This window comes from Strix aluco, chromosome Z, assembly GCF_031877795.1.
Source record: "Strix aluco isolate bStrAlu1 chromosome Z, bStrAlu1.hap1, whole genome shotgun sequence".
In the NCBI taxonomy this organism is placed as follows: domain Eukaryota; kingdom Metazoa; phylum Chordata; class Aves; order Strigiformes; family Strigidae; genus Strix; species Strix aluco.
Window position 1 is genome coordinate 13,920,842 of NC_133971.1, and position 27,352 is coordinate 13,948,193.

At 41.6% G+C, this 27,352-nt stretch overlaps 1 long non-coding RNA gene across 2 annotated transcripts in view; it reads left to right on the plus strand.

Moving 5' to 3' along the window:
• The first annotated feature begins 4,821 nt into the window (after positions 1–4,821).
• Positions 4,822–27,352, plus strand: part of LOC141918883 (uncharacterized) — a 33,701-nt gene continuing 11,170 nt past the window's right edge. Inside the window, exons 1-2 of one of the 2 annotated variants that reach the window (XR_012621821.1) lie at positions 4,822–4,876; positions 17,676–17,791. This is a non-coding gene — a long non-coding RNA (uncharacterized LOC141918883). Of the gene's footprint in view, positions 4,877–13,691; positions 13,858–17,675; positions 17,792–27,352 lie in introns of those variants that run through there. The other variant, XR_012621822.1, reaches the window with a different exon arrangement.

Sequence of the window (27,352 nt, forward strand, 5' to 3'; positions counted from 1 at the left end):
ATTTTAAATGGATTTTTCTCTTTTAACCTTAATGTATACCTACAAACACACACTACAAACACAGTCTTGTTCTCACGATAAAGCTGTGCTGAGTTTCTGATGGTGCTTATTCCTATAAAATGAGACTGAGGTCATAATATTCATGACTTTTCTGCAGGTTCAAACAGAAGAAAGGAAACTGAAAAACTAGGTGCAAATCTCAGTTTCAAATACATGTCTAACAGTAAAAGTCTATGATAGTTCTCATAAAAACAGGAATGTCTCCTAACTATGCTACATCTGTGTGAACTCCCCTGTTGTTCCTGCTTGGTGAAGTGCTCCTCTCTTTCTGCCCAGTGATTGCAGTGAGCCCTTACTGTCCTCACTGTTCAGTTGCTGCTTATCGCTGTGCTGATACTGCTGTAATTCACCACTGATGGACAGTTCCTTTGAGACAGATTTTTTAGTTATGGGGTCTGGGTTTCCGCAGGCATAGCTGGGACCAAATGTTTCAGGGTGCTGGCTGTGTTAGTAAGCACTAGAATAAGGTCTGGATGGCAAAGGGCTGGAGTGCAGAAACTCTGGTTGTGACAGTCCAAGCTCAGTTTTCCAGCGTGGGGTCTTTTCTCTGCCGTGGAGCAAGGGAAAGTGGCTGTGGGTTTCTGGTGTCTGAACTACAGCAGACCTTTGGAACATCTGGTCCTGAAGGGAAGCACTGAGCACTTCAGAGCAAGGTGGTCCTCATGTGTGTGTGTATGGGTATTCAGCAGGCTTCAGTCTGGAAGTCCCTGGTCTCACTTGTTACACATACAGCAGTGCTGCTAATTCAACTGATTAAGCAAGTGTGGCACTCCTTGCCTTATATTTTTCAACTCAGTTGTGTTTATTTGAGGGCAGTGAATAACTTGGAAATCTTTGTAAACAAAGTAGACATAAACGAATGCAAGGGCTTTTGTTTTATTGAACTGAGGCTTTTGAGTGATTTTCTCTGGTCCAGCTAAGCTGAGTTCAGCACAGGAGGGAAGTCTGGGACCTGAGAAAGATGGTGAAAGTTTATAAAAAAATACATGAATGGTATAAGGAAGATAACCAGGGAATGACAATTCACTGGGATCTCACAGTCTGAGGCACCCAGTGGAGATACCAGGCAGTGGGTTTAAAACAAAGACGAGGAAGTCCTTCTCTGTACAATGCATGCTTAAACTGGGGAACTCGTCATCAGAGGATGTTTGGGAGGCCAAAGGAGTGAATGGGGTCACAAAAAGGATTAGTCAAGCCCATAGCAGATAGGAAAATGCGAAAGCCTGGGTGTGAGCTCTGCCCCAGGACGCTAGGGGTTGCTGGCAGCCGAGGCTGTGCGCTGGGGACATGGTGCTCTGCCTTGCCTTCCCCCGGGCTCCGCAGCCCGGCTGGTCCCCGGTGTGGGCAGGGCTGCTCCTTGCAGTCAGGTCAGGAAGGTGAAGGGTGACTTTAATGCCTATGTGACTGCTAGATTCTACAACTTATTCCTGTTAGCGATGAGGTCCAGATCCTGAGGTCTTGCAGTGCTCTGGCAGGAGAGCACTGGGAGGAAAAACTAAAGTCTAGCTGTTTTGCAGTGGTTACACTCCAAGCTGGGAAACAGGGTTTCCAGTCACAACAAGGATGCAGATTTGCAAGTTTATTATGGCAGCTCCAGGTTATAAAATAAGGGGGAAACAGGGACTGAAGTAGCAAACAGCCTTCTGGACATGTCCTTCCCTGGTAGCTTCCCTGAACGATGCACAGGCATGGGTGGTACAAAAGCACATATCTATGTGCTACTCTAGAAAGCCTGAGCTGCAGTTGTTTCTGGCAGGAAATGTGCTGAGAATTGTGGTATCTGAAGGTAGTCTGGTAATGAAATGTGAGAGGAAAAACAGCACAGTGGTCACTTATCTGCATCATGGATCAGAGACCTTTGGGCCGGAATGTGACAGACTCACTGCTGCGGAGAAGCCCTAAAATTCTCACTTTGGCAAATATTAAAAAAGCACAGCAGCTCGTAGGCAAAAAGTGGTGAGGAGTGCTGTACACTTAAGTCCTCTGCACTCACAAGTAGCTGTTAGCAAGGAGCCCCTCAGCCACAAGCCCCTTAGCCACGCCGTGGAAATCTAGAGACATAAATCACAGGAGGAAGCATAAGAAACTGCTCTCCTTACCTCTGTCATTTGTGTGGCACACACATTTCTCAGACACAGCAGGAAACTATTCTCCAGATATCCCTAGAAGTTCTTTAGACTGGAAATCTAACACAGCCTCACAGCTTGGGAGGCTCTTCTTGAATCCTTTTATAAAAAGCAGAAAACTGCAAGTACAGAGTTGAAGGAAATAATATTTTTCATGCATAGGGTAAGCAGGCTGGGTCTGTACCATCAACCTCTGGCATGACATATCGCTCAACTATTTTTAGAGGATGCAACTTGTTTCCAAACAAATAGTGTCTTATGGCCCAAACTCTTCCTTCGTTTCCTGGCACACTACTCAGATGCTCTCTTTTTCAGGCAAGGAGGATCCAAAAGAGCTTTTTAGGACTTAGCCTGCATTTTCCTCAGATAAGGTGCCTGCTGTGTCTCAGGGCTTTTTGCTCGAGTACAAAGGGCAATGCTGGGACTTGGATGTCTTGGAAGGAAAGTTAAAAACCAATTTAACTAACAGCAGTGAGTGATATTTTGAAAAACATAGTACCAGGAACGGCTCAGAAGTAAACCTCTGTCCTAAAAACAATGCATGGCCTAACCTTTCAATCTTTTATTGGTGTTGCCCTCTCTTTTTCCAAATTGAAGTGCTACAAGTAAAATGCTACCCCTTTTAATCAACTGAACTCAAATGCTTTCTTTCAGTCAGGAGCTACTCCAATTAGAGGAAGAAAGAGCAGAACTAATGCATCTGGGAGCATTTTTATAAGGGACTATATCTAAAGCAAAATGACTGGTGATTGAGACAAGGAGAGGAGATTTTTCTTATTTAAAGGTCTGGCAGATAAAAAAAAAAACGTTGCAGATGCACACTATATATCCCTCAGAAATAAAAGCCCCACCCTGTACCCCTAAATGGATTTCATTGCAAAGCTCCATGTAGGACCACATATCGGTCTGGCATTTTTGGGGCTATGGAGGTGACTTCTGTGGACTATGACTCGATGCTGAGGATGGTTTGCTCACAAATATATTAACTTCCTGGTGAGAGGTCTGGCTCCTGTGGGGTGGCTTCAGTATGTGCAAAATTCAACCTTTTCCGTTTGTTGGTCTTTGAGCACAGGGCAATGTCATCTCACATGAACGAGGGTGCTGCTGTCAATTTATGTGTCTGTGGTAGAAATGGACGAGCTCAATTCTGACCAGGTTGTGGAGAGCAAGACCAGAGTGCATAACACCTCAGGGAGAGGTACCTGCCCCATCCCTCTCAGACCATGGTGAGCTGCACCCTCTTTTTGGGTTGTGTGCAAGGGGATGGAACAGAGAACCATGCCATGGGTTGTTTACAGGACAGAGGTTTACTTCTCAAAGAGGTTTACATGCTTGAAGTTCTGCTAGCACAGAAGGGTAGAGGTCTGTTCTATCAGTCACAAACGTTTTTGAGAGTCCATGTAGAATAAATGTGCTTTATTCTGAAGCAGTATTTGAGGTCAGTATCTAAATGAAGGCAGAACTTGGTGTGGCCATTCCCAAAAGGCCCCAAGTAAAACAGTTGAAATTTGCTGGGTGCATGGTTTGCTGGCACAATAAAGTAATTTGGGGTCAATTTGTGCAAGTTTGAAAATAATTGTGGAACTGTTAAATAGTTTTGAACGAGTTTTTGAATAGTTAGCATGAAAGAAGGAAGAAATATTAATGGCGGTGGTGCAAGCAGCCCTTGGCTGTGATGTTTGCTTGTGTTTAATTTTAAAAATGCAGCTTCCAATTTGGACCATTGGAAATACTTCTGTCAATTGCCCGTGATATTTTCCCAATTCTTGCTTGTCTGAGGGATCTGATGTTTTGGGGTTGTTTGTTGGTTTTTTTTGTTTGTTTTTTCTTTTTTCTTTTTTTAAGATAACATAGCAAACAATTAGTCATATGACTTCTAAGCAAATGATGGCACCAGACTCCCAGGGACTTTCAGAAGGGCTGTGGAAGCCTGATCTCCAAAGACCTATTTGAAATGAAAATCCTTAATAGCTCTCATGAACAAAAAGCAAGGTTTTGTAGGCACAGGCATAAATTTTCCATGAAACCAGTTGACAGACTCTGTATGCAAAGTTCGCTGTTGACTCAGCACTTTCAACAGTTTTTAATGTGACTTCCTGGAGCACTTATTCTCTCCAAGCCGTTGAATTAGTTGATCTTCTGAAAACTGCACATTTGCCCTCATTTTGAACTTCTCAGTCAAATTCTATGAAATGCTAATGAAATGCAGTGCAGAGGGCTTAAAAAACAGGCACTGTAACAGCTGCAGAGCTTGTATTTCTGCAAACCATATTTCTTTTAAAATAGCATTTGCTGTGTTCAATATCCAGGAAATATGGCCCAGCAATAACAGGTTTGTGAATAAAGCTGGAAAAGAAAGATCTGTGAGCCTGAGTTGGACAGAAAGGTCTGTAGCCTGCTGTAACAGCCTTTTATTCAATTATCTGTTTTAGACCAACTTGAATAGAAAGAATTAAAGTGAAATGTGGCAGGACAACATCTGTGCTACCATGATGACTATTCAGGGAATTTTTATTTGATTGTCAGTTTTAGCTTCCTGGCAAAATATAATTTACATGTAATTTCTCCAAACATTATTTTCATTATCATGAATTCTTTTCCTTATAATAAATCCAGATTACTCTATTTCTTTTCTAGGGGAACCCTGGATGTTAGTTGAAACTCCTGTGACTTGAAAAAAGGCAAATTTGGTATGCCATTGTTTTTGTATTTCTTAAAATTTAAATATCACTCTAAATGTCAGTTCCCTGATTCATTAGTCTTGTGGGAATGAAAGTTAATGCTATAATTATAGCTTCATTCCAAACCTTGATCACAGTGACAGCAGGTGTTTTCTAATAATTAAAGCTTGTTCAGCTGATTTGTGAATACCATGTTCATTGAAATTTTTACCTTTTTTTTAATTCATAAATTGTTTGCAAGCGAGCTTCTCTCCTTCTGGTTCCTGTGTTGTGATTATTGGGGTGAGAGGGAGGAAGACACTGACATTAGTGTGGGACTTTAAGCCATTAGTCCATGAAGCCAGGGAAAACTGGATATGCCGTCATGCATTACCCATCATAAGACGCTGCCCTCCGACAGATGTGCGATTCGAGGCGCACCAAGGTGCCGCATCCTGGGCCGACTGTGCGCAGGGATCAGGCTGGGGACCCCCCTCACTCCGGGCCGGTGATGTTCTGCAGGCACACGGCAGGCAAAAGCAGCAGCCTTGTCTCCATCTCTGAGCTGGGGACGTAGGGTCTGCACAGAGATTCACCTTTGCACAAAGCCGGTGTCAGCAAAGAAACAATATCCCAGTGTTTTAACGAGACAAGCCTCGGTTTTGCAAACCGGGGGAGCAGCTGTTTCGAACTTGTTTTCCACAGCGAGCTTCTTCATTTGGGTACGTGCCGCAGGAGGGCAGGGCTCAAGGTAAGAGACGGAAATGTATAGGAAGGATGAGCAAAAAGAAGTTTCCTTACGATTTGGCAAAAGTTTCTGCCTTGTTCATTTAGTGAGAAGAAGAAAATAGTTTGAGATGTGCTTCTCCCTCCGAGCTTTCCAACCTCTCACTTTCTTTTTTCTTCTTTTCTTGACCCTTGTTTTACATGCTGCCTGCCTATCCTATTGTTCAGTGGAAAAATCCTATTACAGGCGCACCAGTTACCTAGAAATTAAATCAGATACAGCCATGCTGCTACTTTTCCACCTCTATTATGCAGAATGGAATTAAAAATACCTTAGAATAAGACCCTCACTGTTTCATGAACTCCAAACCACACCAGGAATATTCTACCCATGACCTTTATCTGCATATAATTACAGTCTGAGGTATTCTTAAATCATTTGCTAAGATATTTCTAGTGTTATTCCATGGTAATCTTAAATACCTAGGGATTACCAGGGATTATTGCCCTATTTTCAGGGCACAGCCGCTAGACATGTAAGTAATTCTGTGCTCTGATACTTCCATCAAGCATTGTTATCTTTGATAAATCTGTTTTTTTAAATAAATAAATTGCCTTGTTAGATAGTGTAGATGGATTTATAATTCCTCTTTAAAACTTAATAAATTAAGAAACATAACAAAATGTGTCTGTATAAAAAATCCATGCTCTTTCATGCTAAAGTTCACTGTGTATTTTAAGCAATTTTATGATCCTATTAAATGATCACACTTCTGGAGTAAACTTCTTAATGGAATCTAAACTCTGGACTTTTGCTGCATGTTATGTGCAGAAGAAGGTGAATGAAAATAGTCACATACGTGTTGCAGGTCAGCACAGTGGCTTCATTCAGTAAATAATCTGCACAGCAAGTAACATTTCTTGGGAATGGGATGTTACTCCAAGAGCCTGAAATAAACTGCTGCTTAGCTCTGGGTTGTAAGCAGCTGAACATGGATAGCAGTATCAGTGGATAAAATTACTAGCATGCAATAGCTCTTTGTGAAGCAAGTCTGTGTCATTAACCTTGTTTTTAAGCGTGTTTTGGCAGTTAGAGGTACACTTTGCAAGCTAAGAGTAAAACGTATTTTCAGTTGCAGTTGACCTGAGCTAGGTCTGCCATGAGGGCAGCATTAACCACACACTCCAGGTCAGGCCAAGAGGGACCATCCAACTCCTAGTCTGACTTGCTGAATGTGGGACACAGCTCCTAACAAAGTGGTTGTTGCATCTGGCTCACAACTTAGTGCTGATCAGAAGAAATTTGCCCCTGGTCTTGTATCAAGGTCCATCTGCCTAAGAATTAAACTGTCAGCAAAATACAGGAAAAAACACAGGAAGTAGAAAAGCATCCTTAACAAACCAGAAAAAAGTACTCTGAAACATTGAAATGCTGAAACCCTTTCATAATATTATAGAAATTAAACACAAATAGCCCTTCTGCTCCATATTGTGTGTACAAAAAAATAGATTTTTTTTCCTCTGTGCTGTAGCAACTGTTACGCAACTGCCCCAGTTATTTTGACATCTAGTAGTTGATGTGAATGTATATGGTTTCTTTCTAGAGCTCGTAAATGGAGTGGCATGTTGCAAGCCAAAGAAGTCTTACAGAAATCATGTGAAAAAGCATTTGGGCTGTTTTCACAGTATCTGTTGAGACTGTATCACATAGTTTTCCTGCTTTCTTATTTTTTTTTCTAATTGTGTGAGTTCCCCTTAGAGCTGAATATCTTTCAATATTGATGCATTTTTTTTTCTCTGTATGATCAAAGGTGTTTCTTTTTATTCTCTTAAAACCAGGTTCCTTAATGGGGCATAAACCAGTTTTAATACTATAGTACACTCAGCTCTTTAACTATCTTTCAGTAATCTCTATATCCCCACATGGATGAAGAAGGATGACTTCCTGCCATCCACAGTAATGTAATTAAAACCTGGAATATACTGGTGAAAAGATCTTGTTTAAGAGCCAACTGCCTCTTAGGGACAGTAGTGATGTCTTTTCAGAGTTATTTTTGTCCCTTGATTATACATCTGTCTATATGTATATACGCTGCTTCTTTGCAAACATGCAAACTATCTTTGGACATATTAGTCTGTGGCTTGGTTTTGCCTACGGGCTCTCAGATATGGTATCAATAATGACTCATTATATGAAGATGTGGGTCATGTCTGGAAAACTCCAGAGGGCTATGAATGTCTTGAAAACAACCTTACAATCCTCAACAACACGTGCAAGGAAATTTGACTGCTTTATGAACTGTGCTGTGCAATTTTCCACAAACAAATCAAGGTACTTATATTGGAAAAATCTAAGTCCATATGAGTTCCTTCAGTCAAATCCTTTAGATTCATAACAAAACAATTGAGTGAACAGACATCTTTTAATTCTTCTTCACTTTCCTTCCTCTGTCTGTCCAGACTAAGAAATGTCCACAAAGTCAAAATTCTGCCTGATAAATGGATTAGAACTGGCAGATGTCTATCTACCACTCTTCTTCTACTCACTTATTAAGAGCCAGTAAAGCCCCTCTTTTATTACACCTTTCCACTTGCTGGCATTTTGTCGCTGGGACTACTGCAGGTATACAGGCAGGTAGTTACAGTAAGATGTAGTCAAAGTCTTTGTAAGTATAAAAGAAGAAGCAGCTTCGTTGTGATAACTCTCACCTGTTTCAGGTTTCATCAATATCCTTATGATTTTAGGAATTTATGTTCTCTTCTCTGATTAGTTCATCATTCTCATTTTTCAAACACTGCTTCCCTTGAATGTCTTCCTGTTTCCTCCTCGTATGCTGCAATCCTAAACTTAAACTTTCCTAACAAAGAGAGTACCTTTTCTTCAAGAAAATATGCAAGATGCCAGCTAACTAAATAAAGTTATAGTAGCTGGGATGCATAGTGTGGTTGTAACAGTAGTAATAACAATAATAATATTAAACAAATTCAAACAAAATGCAAGCGTTACCTTTCTAGCTTTCCAATATGTCTCAGTTAGGACCAAAGTTAAGCAAGAGACCAGCAATGTATTGAAGGCAATACTTCTATTCTACCTTTTTCTTTGTGGCATTCCACCTTGTGATGTACATTCATCTCTTTTTCAAGAACTTTCTTTTATACACCCTTTTGTTAACAGGTGACAGATGTAAAACAGACAGGAGGTGATTCCCACAATATAAACCTTCACCTACTCACTGTTAAAGTGTTGAGCTCACTGCTCAAGTGATGTATAGCTCAACTGTGAACTCTGCCTCAGAATATTGTAGATGACCAAATTCATGTGTGAAGATTGAATATGTTAATGACAGATAAAGGCACTGGGGATTACCCAGTATGTAGGAACTGTCCCTGGCTCACTGTGGACCTCAGCCACATGTTACCAGATGCTGCAACATTAGTTGGGTGAAGTATCCTACTGCTGCACCCTTGTCTGCCACCTTCCATGGGCACCTGCTTTTGGCCACTGTTAGAGAGAAGATACTGAGCCAGACATATTTTTTGGTATGCCCCATTTGTGGTCTCACACATGGCTAAAGCTAAAAAAAGCTCATAAGCTAAATAACAAGAGGTGGTCTTTTATCATTTTACTTTTAGCAGGCAGCTTTCTCTGTGTTCAGACTCCAGACAAAACACAATGGAAAAAGTGTCTAGAGTCCATTGCAGCGGGGCTGAAAGGAAGGAAATTATCGTGATTTTAACTCCTGTTCATTGTTGAGAAAACCTCACTCTAGTAGGAGAAAGGGATGACTCAAACTCTTATGTGGTGCCAACGCCCAGAGGCCACAGCAACAAGCTGTCAGAGGGCACCTCTGATGTTGCTTATCAGGGGCCTGGGACCAGCACAGGATCCTTCAAACCATACCCAGTGCTCTCAGGCAATACATATCAAACAGCAGCCAAAGAACAGGCAGCTTTTCTGCTCCCTGGCAGCCTCCACTGAAGTCATGAAACACTGAATGATCCCAGTGAAGCAGAAGCTGAAGTGCTCATGCACAGACATCTGCCATACTGCCCAAGCTTAACTTTTCAGAGAAAAGTCCTTAAATAGAAAACATCTGGTATCTCCTGTGCTGAAGGCCAGCTGACATCCATTCTGAAAACATGCATGCATGAAAGGTCATTTTTATGCCTGCTTGACTGATCAGGATACAAAAAAGGGGATGAAATGTTCTATCCACAGCCTCAGTATAGTGTGATTAGTTTTTCATTTTTATTCAAGGCTCATGTATTGTACTTCTCTGCCTCCCTCTGCCTCCCTTTCCGTGGCACATCATCCTCTTTTTTTTTTTTTTACACATCAAATTTGAATGGTATCTCTCATTCAAAGGGCCCTACTCTGCCTTGGCTGTCATTTATCCTCAGAAATTTGGTTTGTTAGGGGCTGTGAAGAGGCAATAAGCTCACTTTGCATTTCCAAAATCAGCGAGCAGGAAGATTCAGGGGCATACTCATTAGTATCACCTGGTGTAATGTGTAGTGCATGTCATGGGATGGGAGGGTGCTCCATGCTCAGATCTCTTGTCAGTGTGATGCGGGGAGTGCAACACACTGCTGAAATCCAGGGACTTTGGAAATGCTGTAAATGGTGCATTTATTAAGCAAGTTAAAGGTTAAATCTTGTTAAACTGTTGGGTTCATGTCCTTGAAATGCAGGACTTCTTCTCCTGTCATGTTTTAATGTAGTTTTACAAGTTCACAGCAAAATCTACAAGACCCAAGCATTTTGCTTTTCTTAATTACAGTGTATTTCTTGTAGTTAAAGTGCTTCTGCATTACCGTAGTACTGACCATTCTAAGATATTACAGTGACCCTGTGTCCAGTGTGGTCACATACCAGAATTTCTGCCCCAAAATCACTACATGTCAGGATGGTTTTTGTTGTTCGTCTCTGGACTCTATTTTAGCAACTCTTTTCAGAGAGGTGGTGGCCTGAGCTGGTGTTCAAAGATGTCTAAAGCCAACCAGTACATTTTACAGATGCCGCCCAAAGCCAAGCCGGCTTTTTTCGTCTCTGCTGTGTTGTAAACTTAACATCTGACTTGTCAATAAATTATTCACAGTCTGTGAGGTCCCAAGGAACAATTGTGGCCATCTACTCTTAACTCACTTTGCGAAGGCCATTTAATTTTTCCAGAAGAGTGTTAAGGCTTGCAAGTCCTCTAGAAAAATAGGGAATCTCATTTGAAAGACTAAGTGTCTGAAAGTCTACTGATTCTTGCAGTAATTCCCTCTACCTTTTAACTACCTTCACTGCTGTGAGGCAGTATCTTATTGCAAGGTCACATTTATCTATTTTCAGCTCCCATTCATGAACTTTAAGCCTGGGTAAACCCTTCTCCTTTGCCTTTTCTGTGTTCTTCTTGGAGGCACCTGGCTGGGCACATAATTATCAGACCATGTCTCGTGATTTTTCTCAATGCAATGCAGTGCAACGCTATCCTTACAAGGAATAGAGACCATTTAGTGAGGTGATTCAGGACAGTTCAGAATACTGACCTGTTCTTGGTTTTTGCCATCCCACCTGTGTATTTACTTGGCAAGAATTTTATCCCACCATTCTGGCCACCTGGATCACTGATAATGTCAACTGATATTGACCCAAAGACATTTTCTTGGGAATATCTCTTTTTTCATAGCCCTGCTTCTTGATATTTCATTAACATCACAATTTGGAGAGTTATCAGTGAGACGCTTTCAGATCCATAGAAAGTACTCACTGAGTCCAGACAATGCAAGCTTTTTAGTCAAGATATTGTGTGATAGTAGATAAAATTACTTGCATCAACACAGACTAGTTAAAATGCATATTTTTTTTTTAAAAAAAAAGAGAACAAGTGTTTATGGAACCTATTCTCCATGAAACCACAGACTGGTATTCATTGTACTTTTAGAATCTTAACTCTTTTTTTTGATAAAATCCTGAAAAATTTCTGGTAAACTGGAAAACTTCTTTCTCTGTTTTGGATCAATGGAATTACACTTGAATATATTTCACTTAAAAGTTGGAGTTTTTCTAATATTTATTTATTAATCAATCTTACTGGTACACAGAGACCTTCCACTCTGGCTAAGGAATTTGTCCAGCTGATTTGAAAATACTTAGTGCAATTGGAATCTCCATTGCTAGAGATGGGCCATTGTTAAAAGATGGATAGGTTAAGACTTCTGCAGCTATAGCACAGATTTGGTGTCTTCATTTCCTCATCTTTTCAGAGGCACATATCTAACTGAATTTGATGCCTGAAAGGAGGCAACTTAATCTCGGTGGTAATGGGAAAACTACTGAGAAGAAACTATTTCTGAAAACAGTCTTTTCATCAATGCTGTAGTCATCCAAGCACAACCTGACACTAACCAGGATTCCCAATGAGATACAGCTCTGGAGGACATCAACAAAAGGACACTTCAGCTACATCCAGAATGATCATCTCCCCAGGTTCCCTAAATAAGCTCACAAAAAAGCAGGATAAAAATCTAAGTCTGAAAATGTCACTGGCACCTTGTCTTAAATGTCCCTGACATATCAGGAGGCTCTTATCCTAAAGACACAGCAATTCGGTCTCCTTTCACTGTCACAAATTAATTCCTGGGGAAGAGTGAGTGTCTCTATAAGTGATGTGGGGGAGGAAGGGGGTCATGGAGGTTTGTTGCTTAAACTAGAAATAAAAAAAAAAGACAATTCCAGACAGTTTAGCTTTGCATGTCAGAACTGTGCTTTTTTTTTTCCTCCTAAGATCTGTCACATAAAAGTTAAAGTATTTTTCTTTCATGCCAAGCTGCAATATGACTGTGACAGAAAGCGCTTTGCTTTTAAACAACCACATGTTGCGCTCACTGTGTGGCAGCTGATGCTCTCACATCCTCACCGTGTAGGGGCCCACCCCAGCAAAAACACGTGCTCTGGTGGCGGCTCTGATTACCTCTGCTACTAGGCTGAGCAAAGCTGAACATGTTTGTGTCTGAAGATGGGTTTTGGAAGCAGCAAGAGTTCCTCTTTTTTTACTGTTTTTTTGTCCTGCTTTGTTGCAAGAATTTTTTTTCACCATGTGGGTTGATTCTCCGCATGTTGCAATTAGCTGGGCACCTCACTTGCAAGATTTTTTTAATTAAATATAAAATAATAGGATTAGCCTCTAATAGCTTTATACACTTTTCATCAGGAAGGATCTTGGGTTGTCTGGGCTTCTGATGCAACCAGAATTCAGCAGACCCTCTCTCTTTTAATTTCAGAGCTTTAAAGCCACAGCTAGTTTAGCAGTTAAGTGCATTAGCCAATGTAATGAATTATTGACCAGTGGGTGATAGTTTAACACTTGATCAATATGCTAACTTATAAGAAAAAAAAAATCCTAGGTTGAAAAGGTCTTGCTTTCTTAGTAGGGAGAGTGCCTAGTGCTATTTAACCTTTCTGTCCTTCACAATATGGAGGACAGACAATTTATTTAAGGGTTTTGTGTGCTTTGCAATCATTAATTCCTTAAGCACATTTTGGACTCATGCCTTTACCTGCCTTATACATTTCTATAAGTATCACATACATCAGTTCTTGAATATGAATTTGGCACTTTTTGTAGATGGAGGTTACCTAATTTACAGTAAGCTGATAAATATTTTAAAGGATATTAGCACCATTACCTACATGAGTGTAACTCAAGTTGGCAGTAATGTTTTGCAAGTTTCACAGAAATAATAATTGGCTACCTGATTTGGTATCAAATCATTGGTTTTTTTCATGGTAGAGGAGGAAAAGCCAATTGGGTTCACATTTCTGATGCAGTGCAAATGGGATAAAACCTTGAAACATTAAGGAATTCCCAACTTGGGAGACATAAATTTTATGGGAGTATTTGTAATTCTTCCTCTTCCTCTACATGTGTGTTTATGTGTCCATCACAATGATTTAATCTAGAGGTTCATTTATTCAGGGCAATGTTCTAAGAAGCAATTTAAGCTTACTGACAGGTAATAGCAGGGAGCCGTATGGCAAATCCTCTTCAGTCAATTAAAGGAGACTGCAGGGGCGAAATTGTGTCTTAGTGGAGATACTCAACTCTTTTCCTTATGTGCTTGCTTACTTTCCATATTAAAATCTCTCTTTCCACCCACAGCAGATGGAGTCCATACAGGTTTAGGAGATGGAATTGATTTCTCTTCCATGTTGAAGCACTATGGACACAAAGACTTAATGAATTTAAAATTTTGCATGATTTTTACCTATTCGTTTCTACAGATTGATTGCCTTCCATGTGAGTATAAAAATATCTCTCTCACCCTCTATAAAGAATTCTTTTGTTAAAGTATTTGGTGATGATCAAGCATGGAAGAAGCTATATAAATGTAAATTTTATAAGATCATGTAAGTAGGTCAAACATCTTTCAGTATAATTTGATCAACAGTAACAAAAATTGCATAACAATTAAAAAAAATTCTTTGGCACTTGCACAACTAATAATGTCATGCTCGATATTATACATTAGGTTTCCTGGCATTAGGTTAATTAGTTCCTTTCTGGGGCCATCACTCAGGCATGCCAACTAAGAAAAAGTTCCTCCCCAGTGGGTGATTTAAGAGACTCCAGAAGCACTGGGAGATGGCATAGGTTTTACTCTGTCAAAACCACTTGTTGTTTTTAATAGTTTTCTAGACTGATAATACTGTGATTCCACCAGGTAAAATACTAAGAAGTTACCTGCCATGGTGACCAGAGCCAGGTTACACCACAGTGCAAACTGCACATGTAGCTGCAACTGTCCTTTGGGACATCATGTAATGCTGTTAGAAACAGCTGGATATGTCACAATTAAAAACTATACATTTCTGTGTATTGCCAGTCATGCGCTTAGTAAGTATGATCATATATATTTTTCTGTAACTCTAACAGATCTTTATCAAGTGTAAACATTGATGTAGGTTGCAGAAAAACAATTTCATGTAGACTTATAATATGGGATAGGAATAGGCCAGGACATGGAGCAATGAGGGTTCTCATGTTTCGTTTTCCCCCTGCTTAGGCACAGAGACAGTCTTCTGAATATGCCATGGCCCACTGTCTGGGCAAAATGCACAGTGGCCATCCTGCTCTCCAAGGAACCTGGCCACCTCCACCAGGTGGAAACACTGCACTTCATGTCCATAGCCATCTCCGCTAAAGATAAAAGGGCTACTTTATGCTAAATTTGGCAGGAATAACAATATCTGCCTGCTATTCCTACTGGAAAGGCAGGAAAGAGTTCCACTGAGGAGAGGCAGGATTGAGCCATAAATGAGGAATGAGGGGTTTCCATAGGATGTTTGTGCTACAAGGCAAAAATGTCAGCCAGTACATTCAGAAGAAGCACAGCTGATTGCAGGGAGATCAACTACAAGGACCTGAGATGACACTAACCTTCAGAGATTCAAAATAAAAAGATGGATTAAGACTGTACAGCATCCTCTTACTGGGGGGGGGGAAAGGGAAAGCTTGAGGATACCCTGAGAAAGACTTTAGGTTAATGAAAGGGATTGATAAAATAATTTCTTTACTATTGCTACTAGAAAGCACAACATAATTCAAAAGTTAGATTGGTAATATGCTTTGTGTTCTGGCTCCACTCCTCAGAGCGACAGAGTTGCCATCAAGGGTGATCGGGGGACAAAAAAGAAATCACAACATAGATTGACATCTGCTTTTCTGATGGCCCCTTCTACTTCAGATTTGATGAGTCCTGTGAGAGCTCTTCCCACAGTCCCCCACTGCTGCACTGGCACCCAGTTTCCCCAGGATCATGGACTTTAGCTGTGTGGGTCACTTCCCTTGTAGTTGTCCTGTGGTGGCCAAGCTTTAGCACTTCCCAATTGGAATTACAGTTTTTCCAGAGGCTGGATGGGTCAGGAACAGTTTTACCACCTATGTTTACTTAGGCTGGAAGTCTAAGGTCTCTTCTTGGAAGGAAAAGTGAGCAAGGAAGAGCTGCGTCTAGTCTTAGTAGAGATCTTCAGCATCTAACTGAGAAAGGGTAGAAGACAATGTTCCTCTTCTGTTTAAAAAAGTCTGCTTTTGTCTGGAGGAAGTGTCTGGAAGCTGATACACATGGTGAGGGGCATTGTATAATGGAAAAAAGTTCTGATAGGCCAGTCTGCCCTGTGTGTACCTAAGCGAACTTTCTGTGAGTGAAAAGGAGGCCAAATTAAAATTTATAGATATGAAATTAGCTGCATATATTTTTCTGCCAGGCTTAGGTCTTGCTGGCTATGCTGTATGGAAGAAGGAATCAGTATAACATTGATGACAGTTCCTTAGGAAACCAGATGTAAGATAAAAATACTTAGTCCTTGGTCTGTTGTAGTAGTAAAGTAAAACACTCCAATGATACATAGACTTCTGCTTAGGTCTCAGAATTGCTTGTTAAAATCACTTGAGAATGAAAATATTCTGAAGATTGAGATGAACCACTGTGTTTATTTTGTTATCCCAGGTTATTCTCCCAAGCCTTCCTGTCATTTGTGGTATAATTCCTGCAAGCCTGAGAGCCTGGTGTCTGCTAGCAGATGTTTATATAGTTGGCTACAATTAAGAAAACTTGGGATGTTTGACTAAACTCTCTGATTTAGATATCAAGTAATTAAGTAATGACTACTCTGTTTGACATGCTTGTGCTGTATAAAACCATGATAAAAGTGTTTGGGTGAAATTAAATGAAAAGTCTGAGTGTCTGTAAGGAAGAAGTAGGCAGCCTGACAGACAGAGAGAGACAACGTGAGCAGTGTTTTCAGCTGTCACATGAATGTCCCCAAAACCTGGGTTACAAGGCTGGTCTCACAGTTTGTCTGGACTTAACCCATCCCAGAGCATGCTTTTGGGAAGCCATCCTGGCTGCTGAAGGGTAGATGCTGTGTGAATGGCTGTGTGGGTCAGAAATACGAACAAACTGTGTTTCTTCCCTCTTTGACTGACAAGTCATTAAGAATATCAGAGGTCGTAGAGATGCCAGCTACAGTAAACTTCATTGGGAGTCAGCTTTTTTGGGTCTCTTCAGGGGGTGCTAGGCATTGAAAGAGGGAGAGGAAATCAGCTCTTGCAGTTAATGCAGACATCATTAAGCCAATTTACTCAGGAGTGAGGAATGGCAAAGATGGGGTGTGGACCATGGGAAGAGGAACCTGGCCACACCTCTACTTCCCAAAACAGTGCTCTGCATGTGATGCTGTGCCTTTCTTGTCCCCCTCAGCATGGACGGACCAGCCCTGCTCCTGCAGCTCCTTGGCCCAAGCTGGGTGTCCAGCTATGCACATGCTGTCCCTCCTTCCTGAGAAAGATCTTGTCTCTACCCCTGTTACAAGTCTGGCTTTCTAAATTTACAGGCTTTTGTATTATGGAAAGCAAAAGAGAGTGTACTTTGGTGACTATTGAAAAATGGATGGACACAAGTTGATAAAATGATGAAGAAAACTGACCCTCATAATTTATAGTAGTAATCTCCAACACATTTAAAGGATAGAAAAATGAATTGTTTTTCTTTGGTGCCAGAATGATTCTCTTAATTTTCCAGATCTACCTCCTGTAAATAATCAGGCTTCAATCTTTTGGAATGTACAAATGCAGAACAACAGTTTTGTTAGGGTCACAGTCAGTGGGCTGCTTCCTCTGCTCTTCAGAGCTGATTTGCTGGACAAAAAGGTCCTTGTTGTCTACAGATATATAGCCTTGATGACAAAGTGTAGGAAGGTTTGCAAAGACTAGAAGTTGATTAAATGTTTTAATTTAAACTGTCGTTTATTTATTTAATACACCAGTAAAAGCTTACTGCTGTTCGGTGTGAATTGTTCTGTTAACAGTAATGGCAATAGTTTTCATTTATGCTAACATATAGCCTTCCTACCTCCTTTTTGTTACTTTTTTTAAATGACTCTTTATAAAGGTTTTAAATGTAATTGAATAAAATGTCCTGGTGAAAACATGACTGACCTGCAAATAGTCTTAGCTGCTATAGTGTTGCCAATGGAGAAAATTAAGATTTCTGTTGAGAAATCAGCAAAATGTTCCTTTAGCTGTGAAAGAAACCAGTGCACCATTGTTGCTTTCAGGCTACCCCAGGCAATCCTGCTCGTAGACAATGATGATGATACTATTGCTCGTGGCAGATGCCTCTCCATACCAGAGCTGAGGGCAAGGTTAGAGCTGACTTCTCCAGGCTGGAACTGTAAGTTTTGCATGGTGAAAAAACATCCTTGTAATATTTAACATTAAACCAGTCCCTTTTATTTAAGCACTCACGATGCTTCACAAGCCTTAGCTAATGAAGCCTTACAACACCCTGCAGTGCGCTGTAGGAAAGTGCTGTATGGGATTATTAGATTGAAGCACTGCCAGCTGGCACAGAGGCATGTTGGAGTCCTCCTGCTCCCGAGCTCCACCATGCAGGAGAAAGACCTGCTTAGAGATCTGCTTGGCTACTCTCCATTATCAAAAGTGGACATGCAGATCTCTCTGAAGGTGTGAAGGGGACATGACCTGTTTAATAATAACACTGAGATATGATTCCTTGTTTGTAAAAATAAACTGACTCCTCATTAAGGCAGTTAATGAGACATAGTAACTGCACTTGGTGTTGCAGTTCTGCCCCTCCATGCAGGCTCCTTGGGCCTCTGTTCAACTCCTCATTTTTGCAACTTTTGCTTCTCCTTCCAGACTTTTTACAGATTTCCAGAACCGAAAGGTTGAAAAAAATATATTATTTCTTTAATGTTTTCCCTAGTAAATGTAGAGTGCGCTGGGTTAGGGCAATATGGTGTGCAATGAGAGTTTACTAGCATAATACAGGGGAAATCTGACAATGCAATGTGTGAAATTGTAGCTGAGTAGTCAGTGTCAGCAGGGAACAGGTAAACAGGCAGAAGGTAAGGACAACAAAAAAGGTAACAGTTTAGATGAAAAGTACACTTCAAAAAAGAACAGTCCTGGTTGCTAAAAAATTCACTAGCCAGGCATTTCAGTGGTAAAATATGTGAATGTTTTAAACCTGTTGCAAAAAGTAAGCAAGTTGGGACATAAAAAGGCTTAGGACTGCCTATTCCTCCCACAATGTTCACACGCTGGGCCCACACAGCAGCAGAGGCACGCATGTGCTCACAGGCAGAGCACGAGGTACAAATCCCGCAGCAGCCCGTGGGAAAGCTCCAGAGTGGGCCTGCTGGAGGAGTGACCTCGGGTCCAACAAGCTTGATCTGGCTCCTGTCACCCACCCTGACAGCTGACCAACAAGGGGAAAAAGAATAGGAACCCCCCCTCCAGCTGAGCCTCATTAAAATTACCCAGCAGCCCTTGGCAATAACAAATTGAATAGCCCCAGTTAGAGGATGCTTCTGTGCGCTTGGTGCAGCTGGTGCAGTCCCAGACTTATTTTCATTCTGCTTGTTAGGGACAGTGCCAGGGCCTTGCTGTGTCCTTGGAGGTGCTTTCAGCATCAATGTGACTTCAGAGTGGGTGGTGGTGGTAACAGCAGTGGCGGTGGCAGTGGCAGCTGGTGCTGGGGTGTGGCATGACTCCCAGTGCCCAAGGACCTGTGCACCATGGGACCATGGGTCTCACGCTCCTGTGCCCAAAAACGGGTTGCCACTGCTGTTTTGCTGCCATCATATGTAATCCTCTGAGCTGCTCCCACGTCCTCTCCCGTCCGGTTCTCACGGCGGATTTGGCATGTGTTTTTGATCTGAACTTCCCAGCAGCAGTGGGGAGCCCCTGCAGCTAAACCCTGGACCCAAACTACGAATGCAATCTCTCTGAAAACTCAATTCAGAGCCATGGGTTTTGACTTGGACACATAGATGTGAGAGCCACCTGTTTGGTTTTGATCTCAATGGGGATTTTCTCAGACTTTTTGGGGCAGGGTATCCCAACTTTAACAATAGACTGGTAGGCAAGTTCTTGCACTCTGTTGTATTTTTCACAGGCTGCCTGGGCTTGCTTTAGATATAATAATGCAGATGGGGTTTTTGTAGCAAGCACTGTGTGTTTGAGTCACACAGTATGCTTTGCCCTCTCTTATTTAGGGTTTCAAATAGACATACTGTTTACAGCTGTCATTAGAAGGAATAATCCTTTGGGCATAATCTAACATGCAATGTCTTTATACTCACTGTGAGCCTGGAACATCACAATCAAATTCCAAAAGGGTCATAAACTCTTGCTCATCTTATCATATTTATTTTATTAGGGCAGGACCCTCTGAAAAGCTTGTTTTAATAGCTCTTCTTTCTTTGTGGTTTTCAATGAAACACATTTTTGAAAACCAAGTGAATTAATTCAAACACTTGGGTTTTTTTATTATTACAGTTTGCAGATGACTTTAGTGTTTTAATGTAGTATCTAAATAAAAGCGTACTGTGTCCTTTTTTTGTAATAGCTCTTAATAGGGCACTTTGCTTCAGTGCTAACAGTGGTTTACGAGTTCACCCTCTTTCTTATCTGTCTATGTTTCCTATCTCCTTATTAATTACTGTACATTAATTCTGTCTTCATTGCTGCTAGGCATAACTCTTAAGGCACGTTTGTTCTAGACCTAATTTCTGTAGGAGGCCTTTCCTGCCTCTTAGACATTATCTTTGTTGCTTTCACATCTTCTCCAGTGGGTGTGTACACATAATTACAAAATACAGTCTTTTCAGACTCAGTCATGATCCATAGATTTTGCAAGGCTGAAACACGGTCTCTTGAGACTCAAGTCACAATGCGTAGATTTTGCATGACTTTGATTAAGCCCTATAGATGTGACTATGGCTATATTCAGACTTACATATTAAAAAAATGCCTCTGAAAAAGATCATCTTGATCATTTTTATGTCAGTGCCATTACTTACTTTTTGCTCCATCTTAAAAGTCAAGGTGTGTTTTGGGGGCAGAATGAATACTTTTCGATACGTGCATTGTAGGTGACACATGCTAGCTGCCAAGAAACTATCTCTGCTGCCTCCTTCCTTGGGAGTGAAACTCCCCTGGGAACTGGCTGTTGTGGCAGCCCACTTGGTTTTTTGCCTTATGCATGGGCCATTGCTTCTAGCTGAGCAGCTCAGCCACAGACCCTTGTTCCTTTCTGTGAAATGGTGGCAGAACCTCCTACTTGACCAAAATAGACTGTGTCTTCCTGCTGTGCTCAGTAGTCTCCCGATTGGAAGGTCTTGATTCCAGCAGAAATGCACAAAGGAAGCCATAGGAAACTACATCACTCTCCCCTGTGCTCTGTATGCAAAATCCAGCCATAATTGCACACATCATGCTTGTAGATCTTTATAATTCATATGTTTTTAGGGGAAAAATGTCATCTTATTTGGCCATCTGGTAAGGACTCAGAAATAAGCTGGCCAAGGAGGAATGTAACATTTGTATTGCTTTCTATGTTTGTGTCCCTTGTTCTCACAGCAGTCCTTGTTGTCCTTTTCTGTGGCTAAAACATCTCTGAATGTGCCAAATGACAGTGATTAGTTTACAGACTAAATTGTCAAGCAAAGGCATCTTGAGCATCAGGCAGAGTAAAGTTGAGTTCTACTATTTGCATCTGCTGGATACAACTTGGATCCATTGTTTCTATTCACTTTCAACACTGTATTGAGATTGATTTAATATTCTTTTAGATGCTGATACTGCTTCATATTAATCACAGCAAACCTCATAGAATATGTCATTCTTTTGACAGTAAGTAAAAGATGCTGGTGCTGAGGCATCTCAGTGAAGTGGATGTGCACGCATCAGTTCTGAGCACAGACTGGTTTTGACAGGAGTGTCCTTTGGAAGCTCTCCCTCTGGGTTTAGGGTCTAGAGCAAGCCTATGTAGGCATAACACCAAACTGTGCTGGGTGAGGGTGGGGAAAAGGAAGAGGGAGCAAGAGGCAAAGCTGGGAAACAAGGCTTTCATTACTCAGCATGCCACATACCCCACTTACAACCTGGGTCAAGACATTGGAGCTTCCGCACTCACCACAGTAGGAGCTGAAATGCAAGGAGGGCTATGCTAAACCTTGCTGAGGTAGAGAATACTGCTCCATTCCAAGCCATTATCTGACAAGAAGAGGCTTCTAGTGGCTTCAGGAAATATTCCTCCTTGAAGAGGGCATATAAAGGGAATTTCAAGGGATGAAGACAAGCAACTGAAAGGTGAATAGTATCTAAGAGGTTTATTAAAGGAGATATATGCGAGGGGCTTGTGTGGGAAGAAATGTCATCTCACTACCAGAGAGATATCTAAAGTAAAACATGCCCCAGGAAATCTCTAGATGAGACAGATGTAAACTGCTTAATTGCAGGACTGTACACATGTTTCTGTTGATTATCATTTTAATTAGCAGCAACAGCAGAAAATCTTCTCAGCCACAGAGTAAAACTCAGAGGAGATCCCATAGAGATATCTTTGAACACATAACTGAAAGCATTTTGAAATTAGCTACCGTCGGTGCCTTGTATCTAAGTTTTTTCTTGCACATCTAAATTTAGTTACTAACTGCTTCTACTGCCTGACAAACCTCAGAGGAGGGCTTCTCTTTCCCAAGCTAGAAAAGGAGAAAGACAGACATCTGGGACCAGAGAGGGGCCATGGGTGTAGAATGAATTTAGAGCTGTAATGAACATACATCCTAACAGGGACACTTGGTGACACAATGGCCTCTGATTTGGGGCTTTTGTTGTGACTGTCATTCAAATACCTATGGAAACAAACTCTGGAAATGCATAGAAGGTCTCTTGTTTTCTCAGGAAATGGGGCTTCTGAACCATACAGTTTCCAGGTGTCCTTGATTCTCTGCTTGAAGTGCATCTGTCTTCTGAGATAGAATGAACGTGAGTGAGGATGCACCTTCAGCCTCAAGTGTTGAGCTCTGTCAGGTGGATGCACTCAGGTGTTTAGCCAAAGCTATGTCCTTCCAGTTACCAGAAGCTCCTGAATTCAGCAACATGATCACAACTGTTACTTATTCTGAGAGGTGTGATCACGGCTTCTCGTGGGCATGGAGAGGACAATGCATCCAGGAGGGACAGAGTACAGGTTGTCTTTGTGCTTTCTCCAAAAAGCTGGTTTGAACTTTTACAGATCTGTCAAATAGCTGGAAAGAAGGAAGTCCCCTATCCACAGTGCAGGCAACTCCCCTGCCACTCCTGCCATTCCTGCACAGGAATGTATTTTTATTTGCCTGCCTAGGCTGGTGTAAAAGCTTGTCCCTGATCTTGTTTAACCCCTGTTAAAAATGATGGTGCTGGATGGCAAGTTCCTCTCTGAATCTGTAACAGGGTGGTGGAGCCACAGTACCTTCTCGGAGGAGCTGCTAGAGGCCCTCGGGAGGCATGGCCTGGGTGCACAAGCTGGCAGGCTGTGCACTGCCCCTGCCTACATCTATGTTGCCACACTGTGCACCCGTGTGGTGACACTATGTGAGCTCCACCATATGGGGTTGGGTGGATCCACCAGAGTTGTTGGCCATGTGGATCTGGTGGAGATCCCATGCCTAAATTCCAGGCCTTTGACTTGTTTACAGTGGAAAACTTATACAGTGGAACACATGCATAGTGTGTACCAGCCAAGGGATTCAGAAACAGTTAAAATAACATAACTGGAGTGTAAAATCAACCAGAAGTGTCATGACTGGCAAATGAAAACTGCATGCTTATTAAACTGATAGAAATAAAATTTTTTACTATTGTTGAGGAGAGAAAAATAACATGACTGGTACAGGCTTGCTAGAAATATAGTAATGTTTGCTAACAGATGCTGTTTGTTTGAAAATGTTACATTGTCCCACTGCAAACATCTGGTGGTTGCCTCTCTCCCTGAAGAGCTATGTCTCTAATGGCAGCTCAGCTTCTTTACAAAGTGCTGGAAGAACCACTGGAGAAAATGCATCTCACTCTTACAGAAAAAATAGTGGCCTATAATCTTAGTGTTGAGGGGATGTGCTCACAGAGGGACTGTGTAAAGGTCAGAAACAAGTTGAGCCATGGCATCTGGTTTAGTCACTGGGACTGGCTCCCTCTTCAACCACACTCTTTCCCATAAAGTGACCACAGCAAAAAAAAAAAAAAAAAGCAAGATTAGTCAAAGGAGTCAGTAAGACAAAAAGTGTTTTACTTGCAATTTGCAAGAAGGGTAGGAAAGACACAAAAATGCCATGTTTGACTGGCTTCCTAAGAAATGGGTAATGGTGTTGTGTGAGCAGGGGTTGAGGGTTGCCCAAGGCACCCCTGGCAGAAGCACTTCCCTGCAACATGTGGGCAAAGATCTGCAACCCACACCCCAACAGCAGCCTGGGAAAGGTCCTGTATGCCTATATCACCTATGACAGGCAGAGCTTATATCATCCTAACCCTGCTTCCCTGCTTGAGAGCTGTAATGGCAGAAATTGTAACTGAGAACCAAGAAGCTCCAAGTGAGAGGAGAGGAACTGAGACTGAGCTTGGGAGAAGGAAAATATGGATCTGGTAGAGGAGGAGAAGGCAATACTTATTCATTTTGCCATTTTTCTCACTCATTTGGTCATCTGTTCTCCATTCTAGACCTGTTTACCCCCAAGATCACGTTAGACAGCTCTACACATAGGCTCCACTTCTGATTGACTTACTGATGCCCAAAGAAACAGCTAGAACATCATTGATGTACATATGGATTGTTTAAACAGGCTTATGATTAAAGATTGAACTAGGGCTGGGACTTGTAAAAGAATAGTAGGAGGGAAAGGATTCAGACTCAATGGTGGGGTAGCCCCTCAGAGAAGGCAGCAGTCAGAAGTCAGTCCACATGAACTGTGAAGGCACAGTCATGTCTTCCTAAAAATATGCCCACAAAATGGGAAATTAAAAGGTTTAAAAAAAACCCAAAATCAAAAGATGGATAAATAAAGGGGGAAAAAAATCCAGGGAAAGCTGGCTCAAATTGAGATCCCGTGAGGAGAAGGCACATGAGGGTTTCCCAGGAGTGGCTTTTGGGTAAATCCTAGGCTGGGGATAGAGCCAAGCTAGACCACTGCAGACAAAGTCCTCCAATATTATATCTTTCCAGGATAAGGCATAAAATGGGCAGATGGCCGTGGCTTGCTTCCTTGTGGTCTGGCCTGGATCCATGAAAGGTTAGTCTAGTAAAAACAGCTGCAGGGAAAGTTGGCTTTTTGGTCCCTTGGGACAAATGGATTCACTGAGGCCCATGGAGGAGGAACAGAGCCTAATGAATGAGGAAGGAATGTGGTAACTGTGCAAGATTTTCACCCCAGCCCCACATTATTGGTGATTATTGAAAAAATGAGATTCTCATCAATCTGTTTTGTCTGATCTGCCTTATATTATGTTTTATAAACACCAGAATACTGTTATGGTCTAGCTTTCCATTTTAAAATGTTTTAATAGTTTGTCTGTGAGACAAAACATGCATTTTCCTCCTCACTGAAATAAAAGAGCATAGCTAGCTCCTGGGGAAAAAACATCCCTCCTTTTTCTGGGGGAGTGTCGGCTTGTGAGGTCATGTCCCAGATGCCAACGTGGTGTCAGATCCATCTGGCATCCATGGATTTGGCACAGTACCCCCACAGAGACAGATGAGAAGGTAGTCTTGTATTAGAAATGGTTTCCTGAAAAGTTTGGTCTACAGACTGGGAGTGGATGGCTGGTCTGATAACACTCACTGTTCATTTTTACTTTCAGGATTGAAAGCCACTGGTTCAGGTATGGCCCAGGGCCACCCACTTGCTGGCAGCGTGATGGTTTGCAAGGCTGTGGTGCTTAATGAGCAGTTTCCACAACACATGCCATATTCAGGGAATACATGTTGTAACACCTACCCAACTAAAAGTTTCAAGGAGAGATTCATGCTTCATGCTTGATTGCTTCCTAGGGAAGCTGAAGGTTATTGACACCCAGAGTATTGCTATACCTCTTAGCAAAGGTTGCAGGGAAGGGAAAAGATGTCTTTTTTTTCAGGCTACAAGTGCTCACCCCCTTTTTTTTCCCATGAGGAAACTGAGTCTTAGAGGATCAGGAGGTAGATATGGTTCACAGAAGTAATGCCTGGCCTGATATGTATTTTTCAGGACATAAAGTGATCACTTGTCTGAAGTAAGGTTACAGCAGAACTGTTAGCTTAAAGCAGTTTGGCCCAGCCGCAATTTATGTGATCCTGCCAAAGTGTGAAAAGAGCTTGGAATAAACCTGAGTCTGCTGCCCTTAGAAAGGAAAACTTTCAAAGCATGTCCACAGATTTCATAGGACTGAGCAACACAGCTTTGGAAGGCATAGATAATTGTGCTGGCAGATGCTATTTGACATTATAATTGTCCAGGTAGGGTAGTGGCAGGGTGTCTGCCCTCTGGCAGGTCAGGTCTCCTTTGGGAGGTCTTCAGAGAACAGGCAGTTACTTCTCCATTTCCTTCTTTACAGGTTTTGGGGAAAATGTGGGGGCAGGCCCTTTGAGTCCTTCGTAGTTCTCAGGCAATGGAAAAATCTGAAAAGCTGATAAAAATGAAGTTGAGGGCTTAAACCACAACCTCCACAGAGCTGGAGCAAATGATTAATTCTGACAGTGTCCATAGGGCTCTCTGATGTGCTGGCATGTGGTAGGAGAGATATAGGACCTGGGCTTGCTGAGAGGCAGATAGGAGCGAACATGCATGGTAATGGGGGTTGTACAGGAGCATGTTGCCTAAATGGAGCTTTTGGCATGTCCCCACTGTCTGTAAGGTGGACTGGAAAGATCCTTCCACCTAGTTTGTAGGCAGCTGGAGTGTTACCCTGCTGGAACATGCTGACCTCTGCCAAATGCATTTTGATTTTTTTGTTGCAGAGTTCCTTAGGGACAGTTTCATGAACATACTGATGGGCTTTGTTTAAAGGAAAAAGAAAAAGTTCTTGGAGAGTCTATAAAAAGCAATGTATATATAGTGTCTGTATATACATATCTATGTATATATGCATAGTTCCTTGATTTAGCATATGGAGTTAAGATGGACAAAACTAATTTTGAAGCTACCAACCCTAGAAAACCTTTTCAAAGACATATTAATGTAGAGACAAAACATGAGAATCTGTGCTAGGTTGGTTTATACATATAAGCAAAAATATTTACTCAGCTAGTAAGTATTTGATTAACCTTTGTTTATTGCTTCAAGATGAGAGACAGTTAAAATACAGGAACTCGTGGATTATATTTTTGCTTTTTGGCTAATGTTCGCTTCCTCCACAGAAAAAAATATGGTGTAGTTAGGAGAAGAATGTATGTCTTTCTCATCTCAAAATCTGTATTTCAAAGTCCAGAGCTGAACTCAGGAGAAATGTACCTATTCTCTTCTTTTGTTTAAAACTAAAGCAGAATACGGTTATGAGCAATGAAAGACCATGCATCACACAACTCCCCTGATGTGGCAAATATGGAGATACAGGCAAAAGCATGTGTAAAGCTTCTGCTCTCTGAGTTGGAGAGAGACCTGTATTTTTCATTTGTAATCTAAAACTAAGCAATGTCAAACACTGAGACTTTTTAGGCACTTTCTGTTTCTAAGGCTTTACTTTACAATATGTCTCACAATTCAAACTTGCTTATTTCAAAGGGAGGACACAAGCCCCTTTTTATGCTGTACATTGCTGCTAACAAGACCCATCTGCCCCGGCCATTCGCCTTTCTAGCATGGGTCAACAGAGCATTGCTGCATTTCCACCCAGGGTCCCAGTATGTACCAGTTTGAAACCTGCCATGAAATCACCCATTTTTTTCCTGCTATGTAATCCAGATTAGGAATTCTTT